Genomic DNA, 12553 nt, shown 5'->3' with positions numbered 1-12553 from the left:
AGTTCATAGAATCTTCAGATACAGTATAACCAGGGGTCTTAATCCTATGAAGTAGCTAAGTTCATATATGTGGACAAGTCCTGATCACAAATAGGTTGGTCAATCCTTAAGATGCTATCATACAAATCTATCGGGGTTACAAGTTCAGCATAACAACAGTAATCGTACTATTTTAACATAATTACGCTAACCCAAACTTCTATCATGGCAACATACAGATTAATTAAACTAACATGGCAATATCAGAACGCATTATTAAACATAAATGATAACAATACATGTTTAATTAATAAGACAAGCGTTTCGGATAAAAACCTGAAAAGGCCGAAGAAATATGCCCGAGATCACAGGAACTCGCCAGAATATCCTCCGAAAAATAAAAGCTAAGCTAGCTACTACTAAAAACTAACTAAAAAGCTTGAAAATCTAAATTGAAGTACAAATTGAGTGTGTGTGAAAATGAATGCAAAAAGCTCCTTAAATAGGCAAAATTTTCCTGACATACGGCTGGCTGGCCGTATGGCAGGCCGTATGCCATGACCGTATGTCGGGGTAAGCCGTTTGTTGTGCCCGAATAATGGCAGGCTGTTTCCCATAGTGGCAGGCCGTATGGCAAGCCGGATGGAAAGCTGTAATAACCAGACTTTTTCCGTTAAATACTTAACAACCATTTATTAAATCAATGATTTTTCCACGCCAATTTTTTTTATTAAGAACATACTACTTTTGATATTTGTTAATTTATCACTAGAAAATTTTGAAGATTAGTAATAATAAAGTTAAAAATTGAAACTACTAACTTATGAAAGATATATAAATAATTTATTTAAAAAAAATGATAAATAAAAATATATAATAAATGATTAAATTGAATTTTGACATCACTGGATCCGTATCTATTTCTAGTCACTATTTAGTTCCAAGTTGTAAGAAATTTTTATACTACTTTTTAATATTTATTTAATTTTATAAAACATTACGGTTAGTGAAACCAGGAAAAATATCTTTTCAGACAATGAAACGTATGAATACTTATTTTAAATAATATTTTATATAATAATTAAGTTTTAAAAATCATTTTAATTAATTAGGATATTCTTAAATTAAACTTAAGAAAAATTAGTTTAAACATTCATATTTCAATAAAGGATAAATATTTATTTGATGTAAAATATAATAAATAAGTATTTTATGAAACACACAAACTAGGTATGACGTCAAGAGTTTAAAAGATTTCAAACAATATATATATATATATATATATATATATATATATATATATATATATATATATATATATATATATATATAATTTTTATAAATATAAAATTAACCAATCATTGAATCATATTAAGATAAAATACATTGGTTTTTAGCTAACGGATAAAAATTTAACTATAACCCGTGATTATACAGTAATACCCGTGTTTACCTAATTATTACACCCGTGATATATCTATTTACCCGTGACCACACATTTAATACCCGTGTTTATTAATTATTACACCCGTGATATATTCATACCCGTGACTACACTGTATTATCCGTGATATCTATTATTAAGATAGATATATCCCGTGACTATACAGTTAACATCCGTGTTTTATAGCTGTGATATATATATTAATCTATAACCCTAATTTATTCATACCGTTCATTTTTCTTCTTCTCCTCAAGAACACCCACATTCTTCTTTACTTCCAACATCAAATTCTCCTTCAATATTTGCTTGATCACAAAGTCGTTTACATATTCGGATTCCTCTCGACGAGCTCTACACATCTATACCAACAATTTCTTGATTAGGGTAAGTTTCAAAAACTATAATTTTTGGGTTTTCATGTTTTTGTTACATTTTAGGGTAGATATAGTGTCTAGTGCTCAAGTCTTTGTATGTATGCATGATATTATTCGTTAACTTGATCGTTTGATGACTTTTTGATGAATCACGAATTTGTTTGGTGTGAGGTCAGAAACTTGAACTTTTTGAACGTATAATATTATGAGATAATCAGAATCCTCTTGAAAAACTAATAAGTTTGGGCTTTGGAATTTCGAATTTTTGTTACCGTATGCTCATGTTATGTTTAATTGAAGTTTTAACTCGTTTTTATGAATGATCACGAATTTGAATGGTATGCTACTGATATGAACATAATATTTTCAGTTTATGATATGTGTATAAATGTATTGCTCTTGAAAAATTAATAACTTTTCATTAAGATATCATTTGATTTCGATTTCTAGATCAAAAGTTATGATTAATTGATTTCGGATTGAAAATTCGTATTTGAAATTGAGATTCTGGAAAAATTGAGTTTACAATCTGTTCTTGGCATGATGATATTTGAAAAGAGCTTGAAAAATTAATAACATTTGGTTTAAGAATCGTTTGATTTCGATTAACGGATCAAAAACTACACGTAAATAGATTTTGATATAAAAATTCGTAACTGCTTATCTGATTCTGAGCAGGTAAATCTTAGTAAATGATTATGATAAGTTGTTATATGAATTACTCTCGAAAAGAAGTTAAATTTTCATATAGATATTGCGTAAACTGGGCGAACGGGTCAAAAGTTAGGATTAAAATAAGGTACATTTCGGGATAGGCTGAAAAAGTACGTTTTTAACACGGCTAACAAGGTGTAATTAAAAACCTGAGTTGATAGGATTGTAGACATCAAAAAGCTATTGAATTTAGACTCAAGAATCTGGTCATTTCGATTTTTCTTGAACCCTATACACTCGTTCAAAGTTTTGAACATTTTATTAAAAGTGCTGTTAAAAACTGATTCGACCAGCGGGTACGTTTACTATTTCCGGGGCTGTTCTGGGACGAATGAGACTATACGAAAAATTAAGTAGATTCTCCACTTAAAAATGCCGCATCTCCAATTGGCGGTGACTGATTTGGAGTTGTGATGATTTTTCTAAAAATCACAGAAGTTGCTGCTGTAAATACAATATTAAACGTGTGTTTTTGCAAATGTTTCGGGTTATATAAATAATGACCAATGCTAGAGACTTGAGACTTGTTGTACGAACTTAATACACTTATATTAACTATTTCATATAGTATGGGGTGTTCTAAAGTGATAATTTTGTATAAGTATAAACTATGTAATTTAAACCGTCCATTTGGACACTTGACCCATTTAAGCCAAAAATTATCGAAATGAGTAACGGGCAACTTGGACACGTCCGATATATCAATTTAAGTAAGTTTGAAGATTGTAATGTTTTAAAAACGAGTTTTGGCATGTTTTGATCAAAATGGGTATTTATGACCCATTTAGGTCATACGCGTCTACTTTGACCAATATGCGAAATTTTGAGGATCAAAGGTATGTAACACGTCTAAAATATCATTTTTAAACTTATGACATGATTTTTACATGTTCAAGTATTATGGTTTGGAATTTGAATTGTTAATGGAAATTTTTTATTATTTTAGTGAAAGTGTCAAAATGACTCTCGGGCTCACTTTGTAGGCTCGTAAATTGTAAATGATTAAGCTATGGCGAAAGCTATTAATTGGGTCAGAAATTAAATATGAGATGCTTCAAAATGATATAAGATATGTATGATTTTGTCGAGTCAAAACTAGTTTAAAACGAGCATGAAAACAGGATGTTGGGACTGACTTTTAGTTTTGGTAAAGTGTCAAAAATGACTCCTAGGTCTACTTTGTGGACTCGTAAGTTGAAATCAGTTAAGTTTGGATAAAAACTATTAATTGGTATTGAAAGTATTTACGGCATGCTTTAAAACGATATATTATATGTATGATTTTGTTAAGTCTGAACAGGTTTAAAAGAAGCGAGAAAATGGATAATCGTTGCTGATCTTGAACACTTGACAGCATTTTTATCAGCATTTTATGTTTCGAGAGACTGTTTTCGCAAGGTCATAACTTTAAAACCGTAACTCCATTTTTGACAAATAAACTGTCTATAGAAAGATGGGATGATATACTTTCCAATGGTCATGACCTAAGGTATTATATCAAAGTTGGTGTGACCCGAAATCAGCTGCAAAATACCTAAAAAATACATATATGTAAATAATATTTTTTTTTCTAAGTAAAAATAGATAACTTAAGTTTGACTTATGTTTGACTATTTGACCAACTTCGGTAATATTATGAGATTATTTATTTGTGTTGACCATGTTGACTGCATTTGACTTACGTTTGACTTACATTTGACTTATGTTGACTTTTGTTGACTTTTGCTAAACTTTGCTAAATTTATGAGTCGGACTTGAGCAATAGGACTATACTTACCCTATGGACCGGCCTAGCTTATTAGACACTTATTGAAAAACATATGTTCTCTAGGTTGAGGTATACGGTTACTTGCATTCCGATATTCGGTCACATCTCTGCGATTTATTTTTGAAGTTGTCAGGTGAGTTTATAAATCCCTTTTTAATTGCTTTTGTAATCTATATTTTTGGTCTGAGAATACATACACTTTATTTTAAACGCAGTGGACACAAGTACATACTAAATTCTACACTGAGTTTGAACCGAAAATCCCTTAGCTTTGGTAACTAGTAACTGCCGGTTATAAGAACTGGTGGGCACGAGTAGTTGTATATGGATCCATAGGGCTTGACATCCCCGTCTGTTCCAGGTATAGAAACCCTAGCCTGAACTATAAAACAGATGTATGCTATTTGAGTTTAGTACATGTTGGATTGCGTGTATTGTACATGTTGGTTGCATGTATGTTAAAACAGGAGTACTTATTATAACGTTAAAGCTTAGTTATCAGGGTGCTCAATTTCGTAGAATCTTTTGATAAACGTTTCGGATGAAACAACTAAAATCTTGTGGTCCACCTTTATATACAGATTATGCGCAACATTAAAACTATGAACTCACCAACCTTTGTGTTGACACTTTTAGCATGTTTATTCTCCGGTCCCTAGAAGTCTTCCGCTATTTGCTTATACGTTATACAAGCTATTTGCATGGAGTCATACATGCTTTATTCGAGAAAACTTTGCATTCACAAAATCATCACCATGTATCTTATTTTGACTGCATTGTCAATGGATGTATTATTGTAAACTATTATTTACGATGATTGTCTATATGTAGAAATCATCAGATGTCGAAAACCTTGATTTTAGATATTCATTTATGGTGTGCCCTTTTCAAAAGAATGCAATGTTTACAAAACGTATCATATTGAGGTCAATAGCTCGCAATGAAACCGGTGAATAAGGTACTGCGTCAATAGCAATTTTGGCGGGTCGTTACACAAGCCGTATGACTTGCCCTGGTCTACTATTTTTCCTGGACCGTAACTTGTTTTTGTGGATCGTAACTTGTCTTTCACCGTTTTCGCTCTAGAATTTTCGTTTTAGCTCCGTTTTACTTGATTATTTTTGCATAGTCTTTATAATCACTTAATCTACAATATTAACCGAAAAAGCGATTATTTTGTCAATAAAGTTTGGAACTTTATGGATTTAGGGCTTAATATCGGAGGTAAAAACGTGACTTTTTGGCCGAAATAACTTCTAAAGTATTATTTTGTATTTGATAACTTTAAACATTCTTTGTAATCATGTAGTATATATTTTAAGACATTCAACTTCAACCATATAACAAATTTCATTGATCATCATGCTTGTTACAAACCTATGCATGCATATCATAAGAATAACCCATGCAGTTATTATACCTGGATCTTAAATCATGTTTATTGTAACTATGACTGCTGTAATTGATTGTCTTAATCGACATATTTCTATAATGTTCCTGAACTGCTCCAAAAATGACCTCTTTGGTGGTCTCGCTGTTCTCCTCATAATAAGTCTGTGGACCCAACAAGTAGTGCAATTGACGGTGTTATTGGTGAACATGTTTGTTATGTCGTCCCTGCTTAAGGTTGCGGGCCGTTTCTGGGTTTTTGGGTGTGAGTTTGTGGACTTTTCTTGTTATTGGGTCTCTGGGTTCTAGTAATGGTGTTTGATAATGCTAAAAACGAACATATATTTCATAGCATTATTCCTCAAGAAAGACAAGCTTTTAGTTGCAGTTGTCCTATTTACAAGTAATATTCGTTTAAATAATAAAAGGTGAAGACAAAAGACAGATTCGACGAATTGAAGACGCAAACGACCAAAAAGCTAAAAAGTACAAAGTACAATCAAAGAGGTTCCAATTATTGATAAGAAACGTCTCAAAATTACAAGAGTACAAGATGCGAAACGCAAAATACAAGATATTAAATTGTACGAAAGGACGTTCGAAAATCCGGAACTGGGACCAGAGTCATCTCTCAACGCTCGACGCAACGGACTAAAAATTACAAGTCAACTATGCACATGAATATAATATAATATATAATTAATTCTTAAAATTAATATATATATTATATTATATTATATAAACCGTCGGCAAGCTAGGAGCCAAGCTTGTGTGAGCTGGATTCCACAGCTCCGCACTCGCGGAGCTCTGAAGAGCAAAATCCACCGCACTCGCGGAGCCCAAAAAGTCAGAAATCCACCTTTAAAAGGCCGAGCATTCGGCCGAATTTTACACATCTTTTTCTCATTCATCATACGTAAAATATATTTATATTATAATTTTAATTTTAATTTTAATTTCTAATAATAAGGGTATGTTAGCGAATGTTGTAAGGGTGTAAGTCGAAATTCTGTCTGTGTAACGCTACTCTATTTTTAATCATTGTAAGTTATGTTCAACCTTTTTAATTTAATGTCTCGTAGCTAAATTATTATTATGCTTATTTAAAATGAAGTAATCATGATGTTGGGCTAAAAATATTAGAATTGGGTAATTGGGCTTTGTACCATAATTGGGGTTTGGACAAAAGAACGACACTTGTGGAAATTAGACTATGGGCTATTAATGGGTTTTATATTAACTAAACAATACCTTGTTAATTTAATATATAAACTTATAATTTGACGTATTTATATATAACCACATACGCTTAACTGGGTACGGTGTGCGGGATATCTATAAATACCAATAATTGTTCATTTTACCGGACACAGAACTGGATTAATAGTTAATAGACTTGTTGAAACAGGGGTGAATTACATTCAAGGGTAATTGGTGTAATTGTTAACAAAGTAGTAAAACCTTGGTTTATACGCAGTCGATAACCTGGTGTATTCATTAAACAAAGTATTAAAACCTTGTTACAATTCGAATCCCCAATTAGTTGGAATATTTGACTTCGGGAATAAGAATAATTTGACGAAGGCTTTCGCACTTTATATTTATGACTGATGGACTATTATGGACAAATCCGTATGGACATATTAAATAATCCAGGACAAAGAACAATTAACCCATGGGCATAAAACTAAAAATCAACACGTCAAACATCATGATTACGGAAGTTTAAATAAGCATAATTTCTTTATTTTCATATTTAATTGCACTTCTAATTATTGCACGTTTATTTATTGTTATTGTATTTAATTGCACTTTTAATTTTCGTACTCTTTAATTATCGTAATTTCATTTTATCGCACTTTTATTTATCGCAATTTCATTATCGTTATTTATTTTACGCTTTAAATTAAGTCTTTTATTTATTTAATATTTTACATTAGGTTTTAACTGAGACTAAAGTTTTTAAAATCGACAAACCGGTCATTAAACGGTAAAAACCCCCCTTTATAATAATAATATTACTTATATATATTTGTATTTTTATAAATTAAAACTAATATAGCGTTAAGCTTTGTTTAAAAGATTTCCCTGTGGAACGAACCGGACTTACTAAAAACTACACTACTGTACGATTAGGTACACTGCCTATAAGTGTTGTAGCAAGGTTTAAGTATATCCATTCTATAAATAAATAAATAAATATCTTGTGTAAAATTGTATCGTATTTAATAGTATTTCGTTGTAAAATATAAGCTATTTCATATACACCTCGCATAACATCAGTGTTGCATATTCATATGAAACTATAATGTTTTCTTGTGTAGGCCAGGTGTTGAAGTATGAAGTGCTCATTTGTGGAGCATTCGGCAATTGTGAAGACTTAAAGCAGAAGATGAAGATATTATAGCTATTATACTTTGTAGCAACGCTAGCGTGAACCCAACTAACACAGCGACACTAATAACTGCAATCCCTGAAAATATTGAAGTTATATTTCACCATATGTTAATTCTCAAAATCTGAATAAGGATAGCAACAAATGACAAAACCCATATGGTTGAGTTAATACCTAAATGCAGACTGCCATAGTGATAATAACAAGAGCAATTGTCATCACGTAGTTGATTTCTCGAATAGCTCGATTACATCTATCAACCACCAAAATGAGCAGGTACTAGCAACGTAAATCACATCAAAGTCATTCGAAAATATCGCATTTTAACTTGGACAATCAACGTGACCCGAACTGTGTGACTTATGTCCTCCTACTATAGTAACCACCCCTTCATGTAAACAAGTTGATAACGGGTCAAAAAAAGTTCTCTTTAACCTTTTTATGTCCATCTTTTTGTATGAAAACAACACTTTGGGCAACTTTCAAATTATTTGACCTGTTCTTTTTTAGCTAAATTTAGAAATTTACTCACTTTATTAGCTAGCACTAAAACATAACTCGAATGGACCTGTTTGGGTACATATGGGATGAAAAGTTAAAAATTTTCTTCTAGTTACTTGTAGCACTGATCTTCCTAACAGCTATATTCTTAGTATCTGCAACATACACATTTCCTCTGTTATCCACAGTAAGGCCTTTTGGGTGGTTCATTTTGACTTGTTTTAGCTTCCCATCGACATGTCCCGAATAACCTTGTGATGATCCAGCCACAAGTGTTGGTTGGATATATGTCATAAAGATCAATTTAAGCCGATTAATGTTGTTAGAAATGTTGATACTCTGTTTAAAAGAGCATCAAAACATAAAGATCATAAGTACTACTTACATCTAAATAGAGAAGTTGAGATTTTATGGATAATACTATTTTCAGAGTCCAAAATTAGAAGCTCTCCAGATTGAGTTACCTCCACTAAGTAAGGCTCAATCCCTAATTTACTACCATCAAACACTGTTTGTACACTACTTCCCCTCTCATATTTCATTTTAAAACCACTCAATTCACCTGAAAAACAACAAAAAATTAATATTTAAAAGTTCTGTTTATGTACATTGATTACCACAACAGGAGCAAAATATCTGAAATTTCGTAAAATCGAACAAACCGAAGCTAATTTTGTTAGTTGGTTCAAGAGACCACAACCATTTGAACAGTGCAGACAATGTGTTCGATGTAATGCTGCTGACAAATTCCAAAACTGAAGCAAGTAATCAGTGAACTGTAAGTGCAAATTTATTCAAATATATGGTCATTGAATTGAATTGAAATAAATGATAAAGATTGAAATGGATAATACACTTACTTGGGGGTGGTTTTGCAGCAACATTTGAGGAAAGTGATCCAGAAAATTGGAAAAGAATGTAGAGTGAAAACAACCATCTGATGCGAATCATCATTCTCATTTTACCGTTAGTAAAAATAAGAAGTGAATGTGTGTGTGCGTTTTTGAAAAGGGGGTTTGGAGTAAAAGTGAAGAAATTGTGATGCAAGCATGTGAGGGACTTTAAAAGTTTAAACGGTTTATTTATTACTCCGTATTACAAGTATATTGGTAATAATATTATGTGAATGAATGAATTAATGTATTAAATTAATTTATTAAAAGAATCAATTAATATAAAGACAAACAAAAAAAATAAATTGATAATCAAGCCTACATAAATAAGTTTATTTTGTATTATATTATATATTATGTTATGTTATACGTAGTATGTTATATTAATATCATTTATATTATATTATATTATATTATGTTATACAGAGTATATTATATTATATTATATCATATCATATCATATCATATCATAATATATCATATTATATCGTATTATATCATATCATATTATATTATATTATATTATATTATATTATATTATATTATATTATATTATATTATATTATATTATATTATATTATATTATATTATATTATACGTCAAATGATCTAATGAGAACTTTATCATGAAAGAACTTCGAGAACTCGATGGTCGAACAAAATTGATACAGGGGTGAACAAAATAGGGTCTGGTCGAGCAGAAATTTTAGATTGATATGAAATTACTTTTGTTCCACATTCATGATCTACATCATGTTGTTTAACATCATGTTGATTTGGTTTCTATTGTTCAGTGTGATAACTCTTAATACTTTAGCTGATTTTATCCATTTGATTGCTAGGTTGAGGAAGCTAAATGAGAGGTGACTCCGTCTTGAAGAACAAGCCAATCAACAGGGAACAGGGTTAGTTTTTTGTTACTGAAACCAATTATTTGTTTCCAAGAAATTATTCCTTTCCAAAACATGTGTATCGGCAGGGACATGTTAGCCCTGTGTTGACTATGTCAACTCATCCAGCCGCACCCCGTATGCCACTGGAGCCTGGCGAAACACCATCACCATTAAACCCCTACAGCATGTCAGGACCCGGAATCGAGCCTGCATGGTTATTCATTTCCATCTTTACATGCGTGGGGCCAAGGATCATTTGGGTCGGGTACCACTGGACCACAGATCCGTTGGTTCCAAGAAATTATGGATATGGATATTGAATTATAGTTATTGTATTCATGTTTTTTTGTCTCGGTAGCTATTATAGTAATCTTTTGACTTCTGATGCTTGAGTAATCTTGATCAGTCTCTTAGCTTGCAAACAAGGGCAAACCGATGGAAGCGATTGTAGAGCAACACTTCGTGTTTATCTACTTCCATAGTTTCAGTTTCGTAAAAGTATTTATTGCTGGAATATCGGCTAGTATCCATCCTTACTTTGATATGGTTCTTTTTGTAGTTTATATATATATATATATATATATATATATATATATATATATATATATATATATATATATATATATATATATATATGTATGTATGTATGTATGTATGTATGTGTGTGTGTGTGTATAATGTATGTATATAGAGATTGTAACTGATGAAATAAAATTTACAGGTCCATATTGTGTTCTTGATGGTGTTTACAACCATAACAATTTAAACTGATTTGTTCTGTGTATTACTCGGATGGTGAAACAGCAAAAGACGTGGCGATGGCGCTTATCGAAAACGTACATCACATTCTTTGTTTTAAAAATTCCCAATTAATCATTTTTAGTTAGATCTTTCAAAATATCATTAATTAACCCATCAACGGATCAAAGTCAGATTTAGTTGGTTAGTGGGTCAAAATTAGTCAAAGATTCAAAATTTGAAATTAGAACAACTTAAAACAGTTTTGTTTCTAGACAAGTTCTGAAAGCGGACAAACTAAACCAGTAAGTGTGCCAAAACTATCACAAAAGGCACCCAAAATAACAATAAAAAAACGTTTCCGCAGACCAACTACACCTTCATTTCTTTTTCTTTCTATTTTTATAATTTGTCTCCTTTTTCTCCCGCGGAATCGGGTAGCGATTAATCCGCACACACACCACGGCTGCACATCTACTCATTTCTTTATCATCCCATTGAAACACTTTCTCACGTAACTTTTTGAAACTTTTTTGATCTCGCTTAGATAAAAAACCCCACACCTTCATATTTATATGTGTTCTTCAAACGCGTTAGTACCGCCCAACGGTTAACGTCCGAAAAAACCTGCTACGGAACTACCGAGCAGGGGCAAAAATATGATAAGTAGATACATAATCTCGAGTGTGATCAGACAACTAAAAATCAGACAATGACAGAGCGGCCTGTGATTCAGGATTGATCGACGCCCGAGGAACGCTCGACCGAATGAATGAGTCACAAGGTGTAAGCCCCAACGACAAAAGAACCTAGGCGCGGAGCATTTTCGGGGGATAGCCTCCTTCCTTCTTACTTGACTTACAATTCGACTCTTTTTTTCATGAATCTGAGTCATTTACTCTTTATCGCCATTTCCTCCATTTTCTTCTTCTTTGTCACTAATAAAATATACTTATTTCTCACTCTAAGCCTTTTTAAAGTGCCACTACACTTCTTCACCAATAGGTAAAAATCGAGCACCTTCAAATAAGTTGATTATCACCGTTTGAATAGCATTCCTTATTCCCTTAAGATTATGTTTACTACCTCCACCTGCTTCTTTCAATGTGTCGACTGCCGAATTAAATGAAGCCCGTGAAAGTTCAATCTCACTTAATGTGTTGTACTCCATGCCATAAGGCAAACGATAGTAAGCCTTATGTGGGTCATTTACCTTTTAAGACACTACTTTCTCCATATTCAAAAACCTCAGCTCTTTGGTAGCAGCAGAATATTTTCTTCAGCTCTTTGATAGCAGCAGAATATTTTCTTCCCCTTGTGTGATATGTCACTTTCGACAATCCTATCATTCAATCGACGCTTTTTATCAGAATACTCAGTGCGTAGGGTTGCAAGACTTCCATTATATTTACTATTAAACTGGTTTCCAATCTTCAAGTTAAGGAGTGTCATCTGCAAATTAACAT

At 32.0% G+C, this 12553-nt stretch overlaps 1 pseudogene; it reads right to left on the bottom strand.

Annotated features, from left to right (window-relative positions):
• Positions 1–8016: 8016 nt before the first annotated feature.
• On the bottom strand, positions 8017–12258 carry LOC139848864 (uncharacterized; annotated as a pseudogene).
• Between the last annotated feature and the right edge of the window lie 295 nt (positions 12259–12553).

The sequence above is a fragment of the Rutidosis leptorrhynchoides genome, chromosome 5 (genome assembly GCF_046630445.1).
Source record: "Rutidosis leptorrhynchoides isolate AG116_Rl617_1_P2 chromosome 5, CSIRO_AGI_Rlap_v1, whole genome shotgun sequence".
In the NCBI taxonomy this organism is placed as follows: domain Eukaryota; kingdom Viridiplantae; phylum Streptophyta; class Magnoliopsida; order Asterales; family Asteraceae; genus Rutidosis; species Rutidosis leptorrhynchoides.
The sequence above is the reverse complement of the archived record's forward strand: the minus strand, read 5'-3'. Positions and strand labels throughout refer to the sequence as shown.